The 18,277-nt window shown below is 46.3% G+C and overlaps 1 protein-coding gene and 1 long non-coding RNA gene across 9 annotated transcripts in view; one reads left to right on the top strand and one right to left on the bottom strand.

Annotated features, from left to right (window-relative positions):
* The window catches only part of Tmcc3 (transmembrane and coiled-coil domain family 3), a 314,545-nt gene that overhangs the window by 240,870 nt on the left and 55,398 nt on the right, over positions 1–18,277 (bottom strand). The window lies entirely within an intron of this gene.
* Positions 9,702–17,922, top strand: LOC148004623 (uncharacterized). The gene is made up of 3 exons (XR_015625254.1): positions 9,702–9,840; positions 10,200–10,372; positions 16,777–17,922. It is a non-coding gene; the product is annotated as an uncharacterized LOC148004623 (long non-coding RNA).

The following is an 18,277-nucleotide window of genomic DNA, read 5'->3' as shown; positions in this document are numbered from 1 at the left end:
GCAGAGTTTTTAAAACCGGGGCTCAATCTGTTGCCCTGGCTGGCCTGGAACTCACTATGGAGACCAAGCTGGCTTCAAACATACAAAGCTCTTCCCGCCTCTGCTTCCCAAGTGCTGGGATTAAAGAAAGGTGGCAATCTCTACAGATTTTTTTTAAAATGACAATTTACCTCCACCTTTTTTCCCACCTATTTTGTTTAAGTCATTGTCACTTTTTCCTAACGGATCTGAGTGGTTCTGTAATCCTCACTACGAATGCACGCTGGGCAAAGGCCTGAAAAACCAGACATGTCCCACAAACCATCAGAAAGGAACGATGGTGTCCCATGTTGTTCTGGGACCAGAGGGACAGGAGGAAATAAGAAGAAATCTGGGACTGGGGCTAGAGCCCAGCGGTAGTACACTTGACTAACATGTGTGAGGCCCTAAGTTCAATTCTCAGCTTGGGGAGTGGGTGGAATCTAGGGTCTAAGAAGATGACTTAGTAGGTAAAGTCCAGGTAGGATGTGAGTTCAGGTTTCCAGAACGTACATGAAAAACAGGCACAGCAGTGTTAACCTGTCATCCCAGAGCCAGGGGTGAGAGGTCAGCCAGCCAGTTTAGTCAAAAATGGCAATCTCCAGATGGGTTAGAGACTCTGTCTCAAAACATAAAGTGAAAAGTGATAAAGGAAGATTCCAGAAGTCAACCTCTGGCCTCCACATGCATGCACATGAATAGGCAAGTACACACACACATACATACACACATGTGCAAACACATATACACATATGCACATATGACCACCACACACACACGACCACATATGTGCAAACATACACACACATATGTGCAAACAGACACACGCACACACACACAACCACCCCATACACACACACAGACATACACGACCACCACACACACACACACATGACCACCACACACACACAACCACATATATGCAAACACATACACACATGTGCAAACACACATCACATATGTAAATAGGATCATATATATGCAAACATCAATACATATACCACACACATTCACACACATGACCACATGTATGCCCACACAACACCACACTGCACCACATAGGCACACACACATGACCACACATGAGCACATATATGCACACATCAATGCAGATGACTGCACACACATACCACATATATGCATAAATCATACACACATACACTACACACATGACCACATATATGCACACATCAACACACACACACACACACACACACACACACACATATCACATAGTGCACACACATCCTCACTCCCCACATTGCTTTAAAAAGAAAAAAAGCTGGGTAGTTTTAATACCACCCATCCTCAGCTGGACCTGCCTCCTACATGCCTGTGTCATTATGGACTAGCCAAAATCAAAATACATTTAGGTGCAGAGACCTGGACATGGTACAGGTAAGAACTAAATATGCAGATTTCTTTCTTTATGAGCAGAAAAATGGAGGAAAGAGAAGAAGCAACATTCAAAGTGATACCAAGGACAAATGTTGGGGAAAACCCAGTAAGATAAAAATAGCAAACTTTCAAAAGACACAAGTCATTAACATTATCATTGGTTATCATATTGAATATGAAGCCTGGTAATTTAAGACGGGAATGCTGTAGCATAGATACTGGAGGGATGCCTTGACTAAAGTCTGGAGGAGTCAAAAAAGAGACAGGATTTCGGTCAACTGTAGACCCGGAGAATGTCAACAGCACAGGCGGGTGCTAAGTACCTGCCAGCCACATAGTCCTGTGCACATGAAAGGGGTTGGCAGGCCCAGCAATGCTCCCTGTCAGACCACATCTGAAGTGTAGATGGGAGATGAGCACGAAATGACATAATCTGAAGAGATGACCAGACTAGCTCTACGCCTAGAATCCAAGTTAAATATGAACCACTCAACAGAACAGAATCAGTAGAAGGGAAGACTTAAGGCGCTCCAGCCATATGATATCACCAACGGGTGAAAATTTAATTACAGGCCCTATAAATAAAATATTTACGTGAAATAAACTCTAAACCTTAATACGTCTCAAAAATTGGCTGTTAAAGCTCTCTCTAGCTGGGAATGCCTGGGAGCCCACAGAGGGCGCAGACATGCTCTACCAATTTAGGCCCCATCCATCAGCGGCTCTAGGTAAGTTTCTAATTCTGAGCATAACTGTGTGTCTCCAGGCTGGTAGAAAGGGGCCTTGGGGTTGAAGCCTCTCCCGGCACATTTTTACATGATGAAGGGTGTGGTGGTTTAAATAGGTTTGGTCCCCATAGACTCATGCGTTTGAACTCCTGGCCCATAAGGAAGGGCCCTATTAGGAGGTGTGTCCTTATTGGAGTAGGCGTGGCCTTGTTGGAGGAAGTGTGTCACTGTGAAGGTGCTTTGAGCATATTGGGCAAGTGTGGAAGACAGTCCTTTTCTGTTGCTTTTGGATCAAGATGTAGAGCTCTCAGCTTCTCCTCCAGCCCATGTCTGCCCGGATGCTGCCACGCTTCCCGCCATGATGATAATGGACTGAACCTCTGAAACTGTAAGCCAAGCCCAATGAAATGTTGTCCTTTATAAGAGCTGCTGTGGTCGTGGTGTCTTCTCACAACAATGAAACCCTAAGACAAACGGTGAACCCATCAGAACCTTCTTGGTTGGCCGCGGTGGGAGCCGGCTGCCGGAAGGTGTGCACTAGGTAATTCTCTTCAGTGCCATCTACGTCTAGACATGGAATACACAGATGCACGATTCTAAAAATCCACTAAAAAAAAAAATAATCGCTGACTTTAGAAGGAATGATTTTTGATGGGTAAATTACACATTGACAAAAGTTCTCTTTGTTTATAATGAATATAGTGGGTCGAGTTCACCAGAGGCAGACCTCAGGGTGTCACAGAGAGGAAAATCAACCTTTTCCGTTTTTTAAAAGTATCTTCCACCTTATTTATCAAGAACAGTATCGTCAGAGCTGGATGTGGTGGTAACAACTGTAATCCCAGTATTTACTTGTTGAGGCAGGAGGCTCATGGGTCTGAGACCCTGTTTAAGTTACAGGGTGCAACCCAGGCTAACCTGAGCTGCAGAAACAAGTCTTCAAAACAAACACAAAGGAAAATCCACTTCAGTGCCCCTGACCCTCTACTTAAAGCTATGAGTAGTCCACCTCTCTCAAGGTCTTCGAGACTGTTAACTCGGACCCTTTTTGAATACCTAAGTCTCTGGCCTTGAACATGAGCAACTACACTGAGTTACTACACACAGCAGAGCTGTTTGAGTTTGCAGACCATCCAGCAGGTGGTAAACGCTTAACAAATGCTGACATCATTGTTTTTATTACCACCCCATCACCAGCACCATCAAGATGACCCTAGGTCCCTCCTGGGTTTGATATACAGGGACATTTTTCATGGCCAGTTAGTGTTTCATTACTGCTCAACCCCATTCAATCCACTACCCACTCAGCCAAGTGTCTTTCAAACCTTCATTTAAGGCCATCTGAAGGGACCTCACACTTTGAAATTAGGTCTCTAGATCATTTCTCTGGAGAGGAAGAAAGCCAGGCTACCCTCTGGCTAAAGCAAGATACATTCAAAATCAACAGTAGTAGCAAGTTTCAAATAGATACATTGTTGTTTGTTTCTAAGAGGACTGGACCTAGAGAAACACGCCAGCCAGCATTTTGGAGAGGCCTGGCCAACAGGGAAACCGAAGAAAAATAAGGCCATCTGCAGGAAAGGCTGGCACGGTACCGCAGCTACCAGGCCCTACTGCAGAGCCGCGTTACCTCAGAGCCCAACAAAGGCCTGCAGAAGGCTTTGTCTGCTTCCTGGGAACAGCTGAAACCCAACCAAGTTCAAAATACCCTCTTCTTTTATGTGAAAAGGGAAGAGAAACTGCACAGGGTGGAATCTATTCTGAAAGGCACAGGTCTGGTTCTCTCCTATTTTCTGGGCAGAAGTTTCAGGGATATGGCCTGGGTGGGATACGGTGGGGTAGGATACGGTGGCTATGAAGCTATGCAGATTATGTTTTATCAATGATGCTAGAAAAAACATGGTTACCATTGACCTGGCTGGCCCACCACCCCCAGCACATCCTTCCAGCAACCCATCATGTTTAGCAGGAGGCCCAAGCGCCTGTATCAGGGAGGGGCATACGCCATGCAGTTCCCCATACTTGCTGGTGAGCCACAAAAGGCATAACTTCAGACTTCAAGGGGATTCGAGGGACTTATCTGTTCTGAGGAAAACTGTGCCTTCACATTTAAGAAGATGGTACCACAGCTGTAGGGGTTTTCCTGGGCACCCCCACCCCTGACGGAACAGCAAAGGGGGAAAGCACCACCCAGGCAGATGTGATCTACTGAGCCGAGTGTGAACACCCCTGGACACCAAACACGTAACAGCCAACAATGGGCCTTCTACTCTGGCCTGTCCCCACTGTTGGGCAGCAAAATCACAGAGCTGTAGAACCAAGAAGACCAGCAGAGGCCCAAGTGGTGTCATTACTCACCAAAGGTCACCGATAGGAAAACTCGCCCAGGACTAACACACCTAGATTTATCACAAGAACTGGAACTGTTCCGGGGGAGGGGGGTGCAGGCTACCCTGTGTACGGAAGAGAAATCCCCCACTCCACGGAGAGGGTCATGGGGAAGCACCGTGTGGAGAGAATCTGCTGTGCTCTGAGCTGACAAGGAGGCTACATCTAAGCTCTGCCTTTCACCAGGTTGTCATCAGGAAAGGGGTTCCCAGCCTCGGTTTTCTCATCCATAAGATGGGCACCGGTCCTGTAGCGTGTTTTCAGGATGAAGAACACCCGTGAAGAGGGCTCCCACAGAGCATTAACCAGAAAAGGAATAGCAGTGAGAGACTGTGGATTCTGTGACACCAGGGGAAGGGAAGGGGGTTTGCTGATGAGCTAAGCTCATCAGAAAGTCAGTCTTGATTTTAAAAAGGCCTCCATCAGTCTGGCCAGCAGGCAAGTCCGTGGAGTGTTTTTCTGGATTGCTGATGGCTGTGGGAGGGCCAAGCCCATTGAGGGAGGTGCCAGCTCTGGACAGATAGTCCTGGGATGTATAAGAAAGCAAGCTGAGCAGGCCGTGGTGTGCAAGCCGTGAGCAAGGCTCCTCCCAGGTCTCTGCTGCCAGGTTGCTGCCCCAGCCTCCTTGACAATGAACTCTAAGCTGGGAGCCAAATAAATTCTTTCCTCACTTTGGTTGGGTTTTTTTAATTAGAGCAGAAGAGAAACCTAGTTAGGCCAGAGGGGGTTGTCCGCTAAATAGTAGAGCATTATTGAACGTCACAGAGTCGATAGGCCTGCCAAGGGCCGTATTAACAGTGGTTGGAGAAGAAGAGAGATCCAAGCAGGAATACATTTTAAATATTAAATGTGCATGACTCTACCTGCATCAAATGATCCTACCCACACACATCGAACACCTCAGGAAGAAAGTGGAAGAAAATTCATGCAACATTAAGTAATTTTCTAGACAGTGGATATGAAACTGGCCAGCACTGACTTCTCTGTTTTTTTTTTTTTTTTTTTTGTTCTCCCAAATTATACATAGACAAGTGAATAAAGCTTCTGAAGTGTGTTTGTCAAGGAGAAATCTGACATCAGCCTGGTCTCAAATGGCTAAGGGACTACTACAGAGGGAAGAGAGTGACCCCCCAGAAACAGGGTCTGAGTTAGCCAGCCACAGAGAAGCATCTTGTTTGGGAAGAAGCAAGTGCTGGAGTCAGATGGAGGAGCTTCAAGCCACCAGATAACTGCGAAAGACGCTTGGGATCAGGCCAGGAGCTCTGAAACAGGGGGGTGCATTTCAAAAGGGAAAGAGAGTTACTGATGGTTTCAGCAGCTCCCAGTTCAAATAAGAGAAATCACACGGGGGATGAGAGAGAGAGAGAGAGAGAGAGAGAGAGAGAGAGAGAGAGAGAGAGAGGGAGGGAGGGAGGGAGGGAGGGAGGGAGGGAGGGAGGGAGGGAGGGAGAGAGAGGGAGGGAGGGAGGGAGGGAGAGAGAGAGAGAGAGAGAGAGTCCTGAAGAAAACTAGTCAGCTGCCCCTATCTCCTGCTGGCTTTGAAGAAAGGAGCGGGTCTCAGAAAACCTCTCAGAAAACCCGAAAGGCCAAAGATGAAAAGGAACTGAGGGCCCCACATAGGTCAAGGGTCAGGGAAGCCCCATGGAGCCGGTGCTTTGCCTTCTGAGTCTGAGACTATTCTCTGACCAAGCTTGGACCCACATTTCCTACTTTTAGCATCAAGCAGAGAGAAACAAGAATGGCTAATTCTGGACGCACTGCCAGGACCCAAGCCAGAGTCGAGACAGAATCCCCCACCGGGTCTCAGAAGATGGTGTCAACCCGGCATCCCCCTCTACAAATCTTCCTTGCCTGCCTTTCGTTCCCACCTCTCTCCATTTTGCCTCCCCAGCCTTCCTCTTGCCATGACTGGGATGTGGTTTATCCCTGGGAGTTCCCGTGAAGGTTTGGTACCAGAGTGGTAACGTCAGAGGTGGTGGGATCTCTTAGAGGTGGGTGCCTACGGCAAGGAAACCAAGTCACTGTCTCTCTGCTTTTAGAAAGAACGTAGTTCTTATTAGAAGGCTGTTGTTAAAAGAGAAAGTCTGACTTTAGCCTGGTCTTCGGTTCTTGGTCTCGCACCCTTCTGCGAGCACGCGCCCAATGGCAGCCAGCGAGTACCTGGAGGTGGAGTGTCTTCAGGGGTGGTGCTGTGCTGTTCGGAATTTGAAGCTTCTTAAACCGTGAGCTTCATAACCATCTCTTTATAAAGTGCTCAGCCTGGGGTATTTTGTTATATCAGTGGCAAATATAGAACAGAAGAGGCAAGCCTTAAGCCATGAACGGTCTCAGGGTACTTCCAACTCCTGTACAGAGGGACCCACTTTCCTCAGATCCGGTCGATGATTGGTTGAACAATCGCTCTTCCTGCAGCACTCCAGCATCTTCCCACTGCCCCACCCCCTCACACCTGCTTCTTAAGCAGCAATCAGGGGCCTCAGCCTTTTGACCAAATACTAAGCCACGATGGGTGAGGCTTGAAGGGTGAAGCCAGTTAGGGGAGAGAAGTGGGACTGGCCACCCACACACCCCACCATGCCATATGTAACTCTTCATCTTCGACTAGTCATGTCTGCCTCCAGGACCCCCACATCCTTCTCCCCCAAGCACTTCCCATCCCGAGAGGCGCTGCTGCCCTTCTAAGCCTGACACTTCAATTATTTTCAGTGATCCACGGAGGTAGCTGGGTGTTCTAGTCAGGGTAGGGACCAAGAACGTTCTCGGGTGAGCCTCTGAGAATCTCTCAGGTAGGAACGCCACAACAGACCACAGAGGCGTGTGATCACACACCATGGGACATCATCAGGGGGCAGTGAACACTGGGGAACACCCTCCATATACCTCTGCGTTTGGTGGGTAAGAAACAGAAAAATAAAGGCTGAGACTGTGCAAAGTAGCAGTCGCCAGCAACACAGCCCCACCCCCACACCGCCCTACCCCTACCCCATCCCCAAAACTTTCATGTTTGTTCATTGGTCAAGTTAACTGCAGTAGGGCTGTCTGAAAATCAGAAGGAACAGTAGCAGCAGCAAAACTTGAAACAAAGCCTCTTGGCAGAGGGGCGTTCCACCACAGAGGATGATCAAAGGCTGATGATCAGAGAGACTCATTATTCTGTCAAAACACCCCCACGAAGGGAAACAACTATGTCCATTTCTTAGGGCAGGGCAGTCTCACCTGTGATTGAAAAATGATTCGGGTCTATTTCAAGCAATTGAGTAAATTTTCTCACACTAGGATTAGCATAATTTCACCCATTTTAGCTCTTAAAAATTTTTTTTCAATTTAATTCTGAATGGATGATACATGTATTTGGCGCCAGTTGCATAAGCTCCAAAATAATATAAAGTAAAGATAAATGTCCTATAGCACCCCCCCAGTCAGATTCCTCAGAGACGCTCACCGTTGCCAGACGACCTATGCTTACACGGGGTACAAGTGCACCCTGTATATCCACAGAGTACAACATGCACTGTATGGGTGCGTGCGTGCACACAAACATGCTAGTCTTTAAAACTAGTAAATACTGCTATGCTAAAAAAAGTTTTTCTTTGCACCTCCCTAGAGTCACACTTTTTTGCAGTGCTGGCATCGAAGCTTCGCACACTCTTGGCAAGCACTTCGCCACCGAACCAGCAACCCTCCCTCGCCCATTCTCCTGCCTCTGGCTGGTCTACGCCGGCAGCCGCCTGGAACTTTTAAAAGGCTAAGCCCCACTGTTTGTGGATAATCTATTATCCGATCAGTCCCTACATGTTGCTGTTTGAAATAAATTGTAAGCATAACGGCAGGATAAATTCCTGAGAGCAGAATTGGTCAGACGGGATAACGGCGTTTGTACCATTAACATCTTCAGCCCAAAGCACCTTCCAGAGACCTGGACCATGCTCAAGTATTTATCATTATAAGCCACAGGCTAAACTTAGACCACGGTCTAAAGTTTGTTTTTCATTTTTTGTTTTTTTATGTTTCCAGGGAGTTGTTTAAAGAAATAAGAGAAGGCTGGGCCTGTGGTGTAGCTCAGTAGTAGATCACTGGCCGAGGGCGTTCGAGGCTCTGGATACACAGGGCGTCCTGATTTCAGGTTAGGTGATGGATGGTGGACGGCAGCCGCACAGAGCCAGGGCATCTCCCCGGCAGTGATGTGGGATCCTGGGCACCCATCTCCCACTTCTCAACTTTATCTAACTTAAGCTACAAAGCGATGCTTCAGGCTTTGCTCAAGCTGGAGGAAAGGAGGTTTCTGTAACGCTAATGTAGAGGTACCATGATTTTTTTCTTTTTCTTTTTTTTTTTTCCGGAACTGGGGACCGAACCCAGGGCCTTGTGCTTGCTAGGCAAGCGCTCTACCACTGAGCTAAATCCCCAACCCCTCGGGATGATTTTTTTTCTGGGTAAAAAATACAGCTCGTTCCAGGACACAAATATAAACTAACACTTGAATTTCTCGCCTCACAGTCACAAGTGGAAAGAAAAGGCTAAAATCCCCAACTGTTAAAAACTGGATAGAGTTTTAAAGGTTATTTGGTCTGAGAGTTATGGGCAGACATTTTTTTTAATCTACCATTAAAATTTCAAAAAGAATTTAAAGGATTACCACAGTTTCTCCACCTTTTTTTTATTTTGCCAACTAAAGTCATTAAAATAATAAAAGCAATCCAACCACCATCTGCTCACTATCATTTAATAAAAGGATGGAAGAGAAAAAAAAACAGAGAGGACCCAGTATTAGAAATCGAGAGAGTCCATTAAATGGAATACATTCGGCACCATGCAGAGTTAATCACCTGCCGCTGAGCTTGCTTCAGATGGAGGAAAAAGTCCTCATCAGGGCTGTGTTAGGAGCCACCCTCGCCATTTTCCAAACTACCCAAACCCTGTGTCCAAATAACACAACAGAGACTCAATCCTGATGGCCATGCCAGACCCGGAACTAAGCCAATGCCTCCTAACCCTGGGGCTTTTACAGAGTGGCTACACTTCTCTGCTTTCCCAAAACAAATGGATAGAACCAGACCCATCTATCTCTTCCTTTCCTGCCTCATGGTTCCCGGGGCTTAATCTGATTTGTTTGCTTCTCATCGAAAACATGTGTTTTCTTCACTTGGGCGTCAGGGACAAAAACAAAACAAAACAGAGGACTCTTGGGAGACGGCTTGCTGGACCTCTTGCTCCCAGCTCAGAAGGACCGGGATTTGGTCCCCAGGACTCATAGAAAGCTGTCTTAGCTGCCTTTGTGTTCCTGAGATGCCCGGACATAGCAACTTAGGTAAGAAGGGGTTTATGTTGGCTCGTGCTTTTAGAGAGACTGTGTCTCTCACAGCCGGGAGGCCCCAGCATCAGGCAGAGAAAGCATGGCTGCAGCAGGAAGAAGCTGGCCCTCACCTCTTCATCCCCACCCAGAAAGCAGAGTGAGAGAGCAGGAAGTGAGCTGAGGCTATAAAACCTCACAGCCTGCCTTCTGGGACATACATCCTCCAGCAAAGCTCTCCCTCCGAAAGTTCCATGGCCTCTCCAAACGGCATCTCTGACTGGGGACTAAGTATACAGTTGCGTGAGACTCCGAGGGAACTTCCTCATTAAAATCGCCACACGTAAGAATTCATCCCTGTGTCCCCTCAATTTCAGAACCAAGAAACTCCTCAGCCTCGAATATGGAGCTAAAAGGACATGACAGGCCCACGCTCTTTCAGCTCTCTTCTATATACCACACGGTTCCCTTGCGCGTGGCTCACCCACGTCCTGGGTATGGCGGCCAACTTCGCTGGGCTCCACATGCTGCATGGGCGTAACTTACCCAGGTAGGTGCAAGCTCCTCGGCCTCACCGTTCAGGTGTTTGGGTCCTAGTCTGTGCCTGGGGGGCACTGTTCTTTCCAAGGAGACCTGCTATGAAAACTAAACGGTACCCCGGGCTGCAGGCTCTGTTCATTCCCTCCAGTCTCATAAAGAGATGCGCGGCAGCATTGATAATAGCATTAATAAATACAGAAGTGGCTCAATCACTCTATTTTCAATTAAGCTTCACACAGCAGGGCTTCCATGGCGGTCCTAAGCCTGGGAATTTATAACACCTTTCTTAATGAACAAAACAGATGAACTTCCACTCTCTTACCAGGCCATTGTTTTTAAGCCTACCTCTGTTTATTACCCCCCCTTTTAAAGATTTATTTATTTATTATATATAAGTACACTGTAGCTGTGTTCAGACACACCAGAAGAGGGCATCAGATCCCATTACAGATGGTTGTGAGCCACCATGTGGTTGCTGGGATTTGAACTCAGGACCTCAGGAAGAGCAGTCAGTGCTCTTAACCGCTGAGCCATCTCTCCAGCCCCATTCTCCTCCTTTCAATGCAGTGTTCCGCCTATCAATTATTCCACAGATTACTAAGTCAGTTCTTTAGTCCTAGTCTAGACTTTAAAGTCAGTAATCCAGGAGAAAGACTCATCCATACACAGCCATCTTGGTTCCTTGTAGTAGGACATAGTCAAAAAGTTTTCACCAGGATTCCAAAAAAGAGAAAAGTAATGTGTATTCCCAGGAAATCCATCACAGACCAAGGGAGATTTGATCTCCATAACAATGTCACATTTCCCTCAAAGGGGCCTTGGTGGCACTATCTACATGGTATTTTGTCTCTCTAAGTCAAGGTGGCCATGTAGATGCAATGCAGGTTTTCAAACCTTCTGATGGTTGATGTCATCATCTTGGTAGAATCATCTAGAAGACCAGCCTCTGGGCATGCCTATGAGGAGTTCCCTAGATTAAGCTGAGGGGTCAACTTTAACTGTGGGCAACACACTCCATGAGCTGGGGTCCTGAATGGCATAGTAAAGATCGTGTATGTGAGCATTCATTACGTTCTTAAGACAACGTGTTTGTCTGCATTGAGCTCCCAGCTCCATTGTCCCCCACCACACCCCTAGGATAGACTGTAACGCATGAGCCAAAAGGATCCCTTTTATTCCTCAGTTGCTTCTGACAAGGACTTTGCTCCAACAATACAGGAAGTAACTAGTACACACCCAACGAGATGCCAATTTAGAGTTAGTTGGTCCTGCAGACAGATGAGAGGACTCCTTCTTCCTGAGGACACTGGCCTCCTTGTGATGGGACAGAAAGACCATCACACTAATATACCATAGAATCAGCTTCCTAGTCTGCAGGTGGCATCGCTAAGGCATTGCCATCAAAGAGATAAGCAGGTTATAGCATGACCTAAACTGGACCTCGGCAACGAAAAGCACAATGTCAGCCTGCAATAGGCACATGCCAGTGTCTCACTCATTCAACAGGTAGTCAGCGGGGGCTTAGCCAGTATCAGGTATTCGTGTTAAGAACCCAGAATACGGATGAACTGGACAGCTCAGAGTCTAGATTGTACAGCTTAGTTAATACAATTCTCGATGGTGCCCAACAGGGAATGACTGGGGAAAGAGAAGCTCAACACATTGATATGGTAGACAATTGAGAATTGTCATAAACAACACAGGTGTAGTCTCTATTTACAGTAAGTAGATCTAGCTGTAAGTTGTCTGCTTATAAATGAGTAAACAAATAATTCTATTCATCCAGATAACTACCAGAATCTCCATTCTTAATGGGCTGGAAAGCCAAGTGAGGAAGTGGAAAAGGAGCCTAGACACCTATGAAAGCTTTGTGGGTAAATGGAGAAGACATGGAGAGAATGGGGGTGGAGCAGGCAGTGAGGGTGGAGGAGGGGAAGCCTGCAGGACTGTGAATCCTGAGGGATGTGCACAACGTCAGGCAGGGTCGGATTGAGGGAACAGCATGTACATTCCCAGCTGAAAACAGCACTTTAGGATGAGCATTGAGAGCAGCTTAGAAAAGGAAGCAGAAGCCACAGCCTGAGGGGCTCTGTGTGCACTGACAGTGGACCTGGACTTTACCTGGCGGGCAATAGAAAGCCCTTGCTGTGTTCTGAGCAGCACACGATTAGATCTGCAGGCTGAAAGCATTACCTTGGCTGAAATAATATGTGCTTCAAGTGTTACTGATTGGATCGGTGATGGTGTGAAGACAGGAGTGGTCCAGGTAAGCAGTGATAGTGTGGATGCAGTGGTGATATGGATGCAGTGATATGGAGGATACAGTGATGGGGTGGATGCAGTGATGGGTGGATGCAGTGATGGTATGGATGCAGTGATGGGTGGATGCAGTGACAACATGGATGCAGTAATGGGTGGATGCAGTGAAGGGGTGGATACAGTGATGGGTGGATGCAGTGATGGTGTGGATGCAGTGATAGTGTGGATGCAGTGACAGTGTGGATGCAGTGATAGTGTGGATGCAGTAATATGGTGGATGCAGTGATGGTGTGGATGCGGTGACAGTGTGGATACAGTGATGGGTGGATGCAGTGATGGTGTGGATGCAGTGACGGTGTGGATGCAGTGATAGTGTGGATGTAGTGACAGTGTGGATGCAGTGATGGATGGGTGCAGTGACAATGTGGATGCAGTGATAGGTGGATGCAGTGATGGTGTGAATGTAGTGATATGGTGGATACAGTGAAGGGGTGAATACAGTGATGGTGTGGATACAGTGATAGTGTGGAGGTAGTAATTGTGTGGATGTAGCGATATGGTGAATGCAGTGAATGGTTGGATGCAGTGATGGTATGGATGTAGTAAAGGGTGGATGTAGGAAGTGGTGGGTACAGTGACAGTGTGGATGCAGTGAAGGGCTGGATGCAGAAGGAGAGTAATCACTACTTCTTCTTGCCAACAAATCAAAGACAGTTTAATAAAAGAGGGGGAAACGTATCTAAAAAGGACCCATATAGTCTCCCTATCTGACACGTTCTTAAAACAAAAGCCTACCATTGTAAGAATAAAACCATTGCACATTTCACCTAATAATTTTATTAAAGAATTCTTCATTGAACAACCTAGATGAGACTAATTTTGTTCAAAGACATTTTAAACTATGCTGCTCAAGAAAGTCGACAAATGACAATGACCCAAACATCTACAAATATGGAATGAGTGCAGCCAAATGTCATATATCAGCACGACTAAGTACATAAACATCCAAATACCTACAGCCATTCCTAGAAATGAGGGGGAAAGGCATGATACAGGGTTAATGCCCCCTATCCAAAATGCTTGGGATAGAAGCATTTTAGATTTCAGAGATTTGGGAGTTTGGGAATATCCACACACCCACAAAGAGATAGATCAGAGATGGACCCAAGCTTAAGTAATGAGAACAGAAGAAAAAATAGTCAGGCAGGTTTAGAGACTTTGAAAGATCAGGTCTGCATTTGACCTTGACAACCAATTCTGTCTTCACCAGAAGCCAGACACATCCAGGTTCTACCTGAACTTCTCTTCTGGCCTGAGGCCACAAACAGTAAACATGTTTAGGTGCCGTGGCTCCTTTACTGGTCTTCAGCTTTCATCTTCCTGCTTCTCCTCCTCCTTTCTTCTCCTTATTCTTCCCTTTTTCTTCTTCTTCTTCTTCTTCTTCTTCTTCTTCTTCTTCTTCTTCTTCTTCTTCTTCTTCTTCTTCTTCTTCTTCTTCTCCTTCTTCTTTTCTCCTCCTTCTTGTTTGCTTTTGAAACCAGACGTTTATTTTGTGACTGATGGAAAGCCTCGAGGCAGATGCTCCAAAATGGCTGCTGTCTTCCGTTTAGGAGCAATCTGAGTTAGACAGTTTTTAGGTGCCTCATCCGACCTGTCTTGGTAGTGTTTTGTCTCTTAGCCTTCTCCTTTTAACGCAGGGGCTGTGGACACTTCCTTTCTCTTAAGTTCCCACCAAAAATAAGGCTCTTTTCTGAAACCCCCCCTTCTGTTCTCTGTGAAGTTTAGTCTTCAAGTTTATAAGATATAGAGAGCTACAGAAGCTGAGGTGGCTGCTGACTTTGCAGGACCCCAGCGCCCAGAGTTGATTGGCTCACCGGAGGTCAAGAATGTCCCCATCATATTCAGGGACACGTCCGTGTGTGTTTCCAAGTCTCATAAATACAAAGATAACTGTGTTTCATGTACACGGCCTGAAAGTAGTCCTGTGCTTTCAAAAAGTTTGAGATTTTGGAGGGTTTTTAATATTTATTTATTTATTTATTTACTCATTTATGCACTGGTGTTTTGGTTGCAAGTATGACTACAAAGGCACCAGGTCCCCAAGAATTGGACTCACACAGCTACTGTGTGGTTGCTAGGAGCTGTGCTCTAAACCAGTCCTCAGGAGCATTTAAAATGTAGGATTTTTCAGTTACGGGTGCTAAGTTTTTATACATGATGACTACAACCATAAACATCTGCATACAGCAATATATATCGACCTGTCAATAGATAATATGTAAATCAACATATATCACGCTAGATTGCAGGACAGTAAAGTCAGTCATGGTCTCCGTTTTCCAGTATTACATAGGCCACTGAGAAACCTGGATTCAAAAAAAGCACAACAGTGCACACATAGGCTACACGAGTAAATCTTGGCAATGGCATCGTTAGAAAGCTGGCCAGAATATAAATGGCTCTAGAGAGGGTTGAGGCTGGACCCCTCCCTCAGGAAATCTTCCCGTCCTGGGTGGAGTTACTTCATTCTGATCCACTCCAAAGATTAGACCATTGTACACACTTGTCTCCTTGCTTCAATCCAGCTAGGCCTATAAACAGCCTATCCAAGGAGCCTACCCTCCCCACCAGGAGATCCGAGTCAATTAGCACATTCTGAGGGGAGGGGTGGGTTAGTTACCCCTGAATGATGTAACTCACTTACCCTTCCCGTGGGGTAGTTACTTATGGGGACAGTGAGGCTCTGCTGGAGTTACCCTGAAATGGGGACCTTTTCCGTTTCCATCCACCTCTTTCCCAAAGCCTTGGCATGGTCTCCTGGACACTGGGCTTTCTCGCCCTTCCTCTGAAACCCCTCTCCCCTTCCATTATGCAACTGCTGGTCTGCTGTGGGTCAGCTTTCTGATCTCCATTACGGAACCCATCTGCTGTCTTAGCATAGGTTTCTGTCTGTCTCTTCTGTCTCCTTCCTCCTACAGCAGCCGAGATGGAGCTGTCCAGTCTGCCTGCTCCAGTGTGTTTCTCTCAAACTCTAATAAAATTGTCCTTGAGCTTCCCAGCGAGTCTGATGTTAAATTCTTTTATGAATGAGACTAAAACCCCCGGTATCCCTGGCAATGTGTAGCACATAACTTAAGCCCTCCCTGAATTTCCCAGTGATATTATAAGCTCCTAAAGATGATTCACTGACTCATAGCTAACAAAGACCCACACGACACAAATGGATGATAAAATACATGACATTAGTTCTAAACCCACGTTTCGTTTATCTTATTTTACCTTTGAGACAGAGTCTTGCTATGTTGCCCATGCTGGCCTTGAACTCACAATCCTCACGCCTCAGCCTCTGGAGTGGCTGGGCTCCAGGTACCCGCTACCTGTCGTTTCCATTTCTTTGAGGCCAAACACACACCGACTCATGTTATTAAATTATCCTGACCGTGAAAAACAAAACTGTGAAATTTACAATGGGCACTCCAATCCCTAAGAACATTTACAGAGAGTCTCTTCAGAGACCACAGATCCTGGTTTGAAACACAAAAAAAAATCTAAAAATAGGAAGCAGGCGGTGGAAGAAAAAGATAGAGGTATGTCAAGCAGGACTGGAGAGAGAGGAGCAGGCAGGGTTGGTCATTTCAGATGCACAGAAGGTCAACCGAAACCCAAAGGAAAGTTATTTATAGCCACAACTCCCAACACGCTTGACCAGGTCTGATCTCGGAAGCTAAGCAGGGTGAGACCTGGTCAGTACTTGAATGGGAGAAAAAAAACAAAAAACAAACCAGAACAGACTCCATTCTCACTTGCTGCCTTTGAGGAACCATGGGGAGCAGAAAAGCAGAAGTATGTGGGGTTTTACTGGAAATTTGTCTCCAGAGAGTCATCAGCTGTGGAGAGGATGCTCACAGTGGACGCTGAACAGCACTTACCCCAAAGGAGTACCTCACAGAAGTAATGAATGCAGCACTGTGGTAAAGGACCAGACAGACGCACTGATCTCAGCTTAGCCACCGGGAGGAGGGATCTAGGCCGGGGAGGGGCCATCTCTGCTTTTATAATGGCTATAATTTGGAAATACGATTTAATTAAAAATGAATTGATATTCACCCCAGTAATTATTTCCAATGACTTATTTTCTAATTGTCTTCCTTATAGGCCCGTGAACTTCCGAGATGAGGACCATGAAATTATGGTTTATTTAAGATTCTAACAGGGCCCCTGGGAAACAGCGAGGACAATATTTGTGGTGAGAGTCTGCACGTGGAGGAAAGCTTTGTTGTGGCTCTCACGCATCAGGAAGAGGCAGGGTTGAGTACCAAGACGCACATTTGTGCGTGTATGCACATACCACTGAAATCTCCTGTCAAAACCAATCTGGGCTGCCCATGTGGAGGCGGATGCACTCGCTCGAAGTCTACAATTACCCCCTCGTGTAAATGAGCATCAATGGAAGTGCAAAAAAATAAAAAATAAAAAACCCAGAGGAATTCATCTTCTTAGCAGTACCGAGACTCTTCCCATGTTTGTGATCTGCACGTACCAACACTTTGATTGCATTAGCTCCAGAAACAACTTGAAAAGACATTTTCAACGATGAGTTTGGAGTAGCCAAATGGAAAAGGGTGCTGTCAATCTTGCACGCTCATGATGTACAGTCTCCCGGGCTCACTTCGCAAACAGCACTTTAATAAAGGGGATGAACACAGCCTTACAGGCTTCAGGGATGCATGGTACCATCTCCCCCCACCCCACGTCCTTCCTGATCCTCTGGCTTCCGATGCCCTTCTTGTTGATGAGGACCAATGGAGTGAAATTTAGGGGAAATCCCTTCAGAGAAGACTGCCAGCGTCCTCCTGGTTCTGTGGGACAGGGATAGGCTTGGGTCTATGTTTGCCCAAAGCTCTGCCCGCTCCCACAACTGATTCCAACATCCAGCCAGGTCTGTGAATTATGAGCAAGAGACTGAGTTCAGACTTGGCAAACCACAGCAGCAGCAGCGGCTTTTAGGGTACTTCAGAGAGAGCCTTCACACGAGCTACTTCCTTTGATGGTGACAAACAAGTCAACTGTTGTCAGTCATCACATTCACAGAAAGAAGAGTTGCAAGCTGTGTCTGAACTCAGCTGAGATGTCGCCCTACAGTTCTTTTGCCATCCTCATTCTCCGAGCCTCTAGCTTGGGACCAGTGTTTATCTCATAGAACATTCATAAACGGGTCAACAGCCATGGTATGCTTGAATAATTGTTAAATATGACCCTATCTATGGCAACCAGCCTGTTCACTGTCTGTGCACTAAGAAATAAAAAAAAAAACACAATAAATTTGTAGTGTACATGGCTTTTATACATAAATCCCATTTTATATCGTGTAGTAAGGAATTATCCCTTATCACATCCCTGCCCTTGCTTCTAATTACTATAATGTTCCGTTGATCTTAATTCCTTTATTTCGGTGTGTAAGCCTAGATTTCAGGCTGGCATAACTGTCTACTAGGATACCAAAGGATAAGAATAGCATCCTTTGTAGCCAGAAATTCTGTGATGTGCATCAGATAGGGTGTGTGTGCACGCACGCAGCATGACAGGCAGGAGACTGGAGTATTTTTTAGTTTGGGGAGGTTTCTGGCTTTGGCTCATGTGGCTATGCATACATAAC

Source organism: Rattus norvegicus, chromosome 7 (genome assembly GCF_021556685.1).
Source record: "Rattus norvegicus strain SHRSP/BbbUtx chromosome 7, alternate assembly SHRSP_T2T, whole genome shotgun sequence".
NCBI classification, from domain to species: Eukaryota; Metazoa; Chordata; class Mammalia; order Rodentia; family Muridae; genus Rattus; species Rattus norvegicus.
Note: the sequence above shows the minus strand (reverse complement) of the source record. Positions and strands in the feature narration are given on the sequence as shown.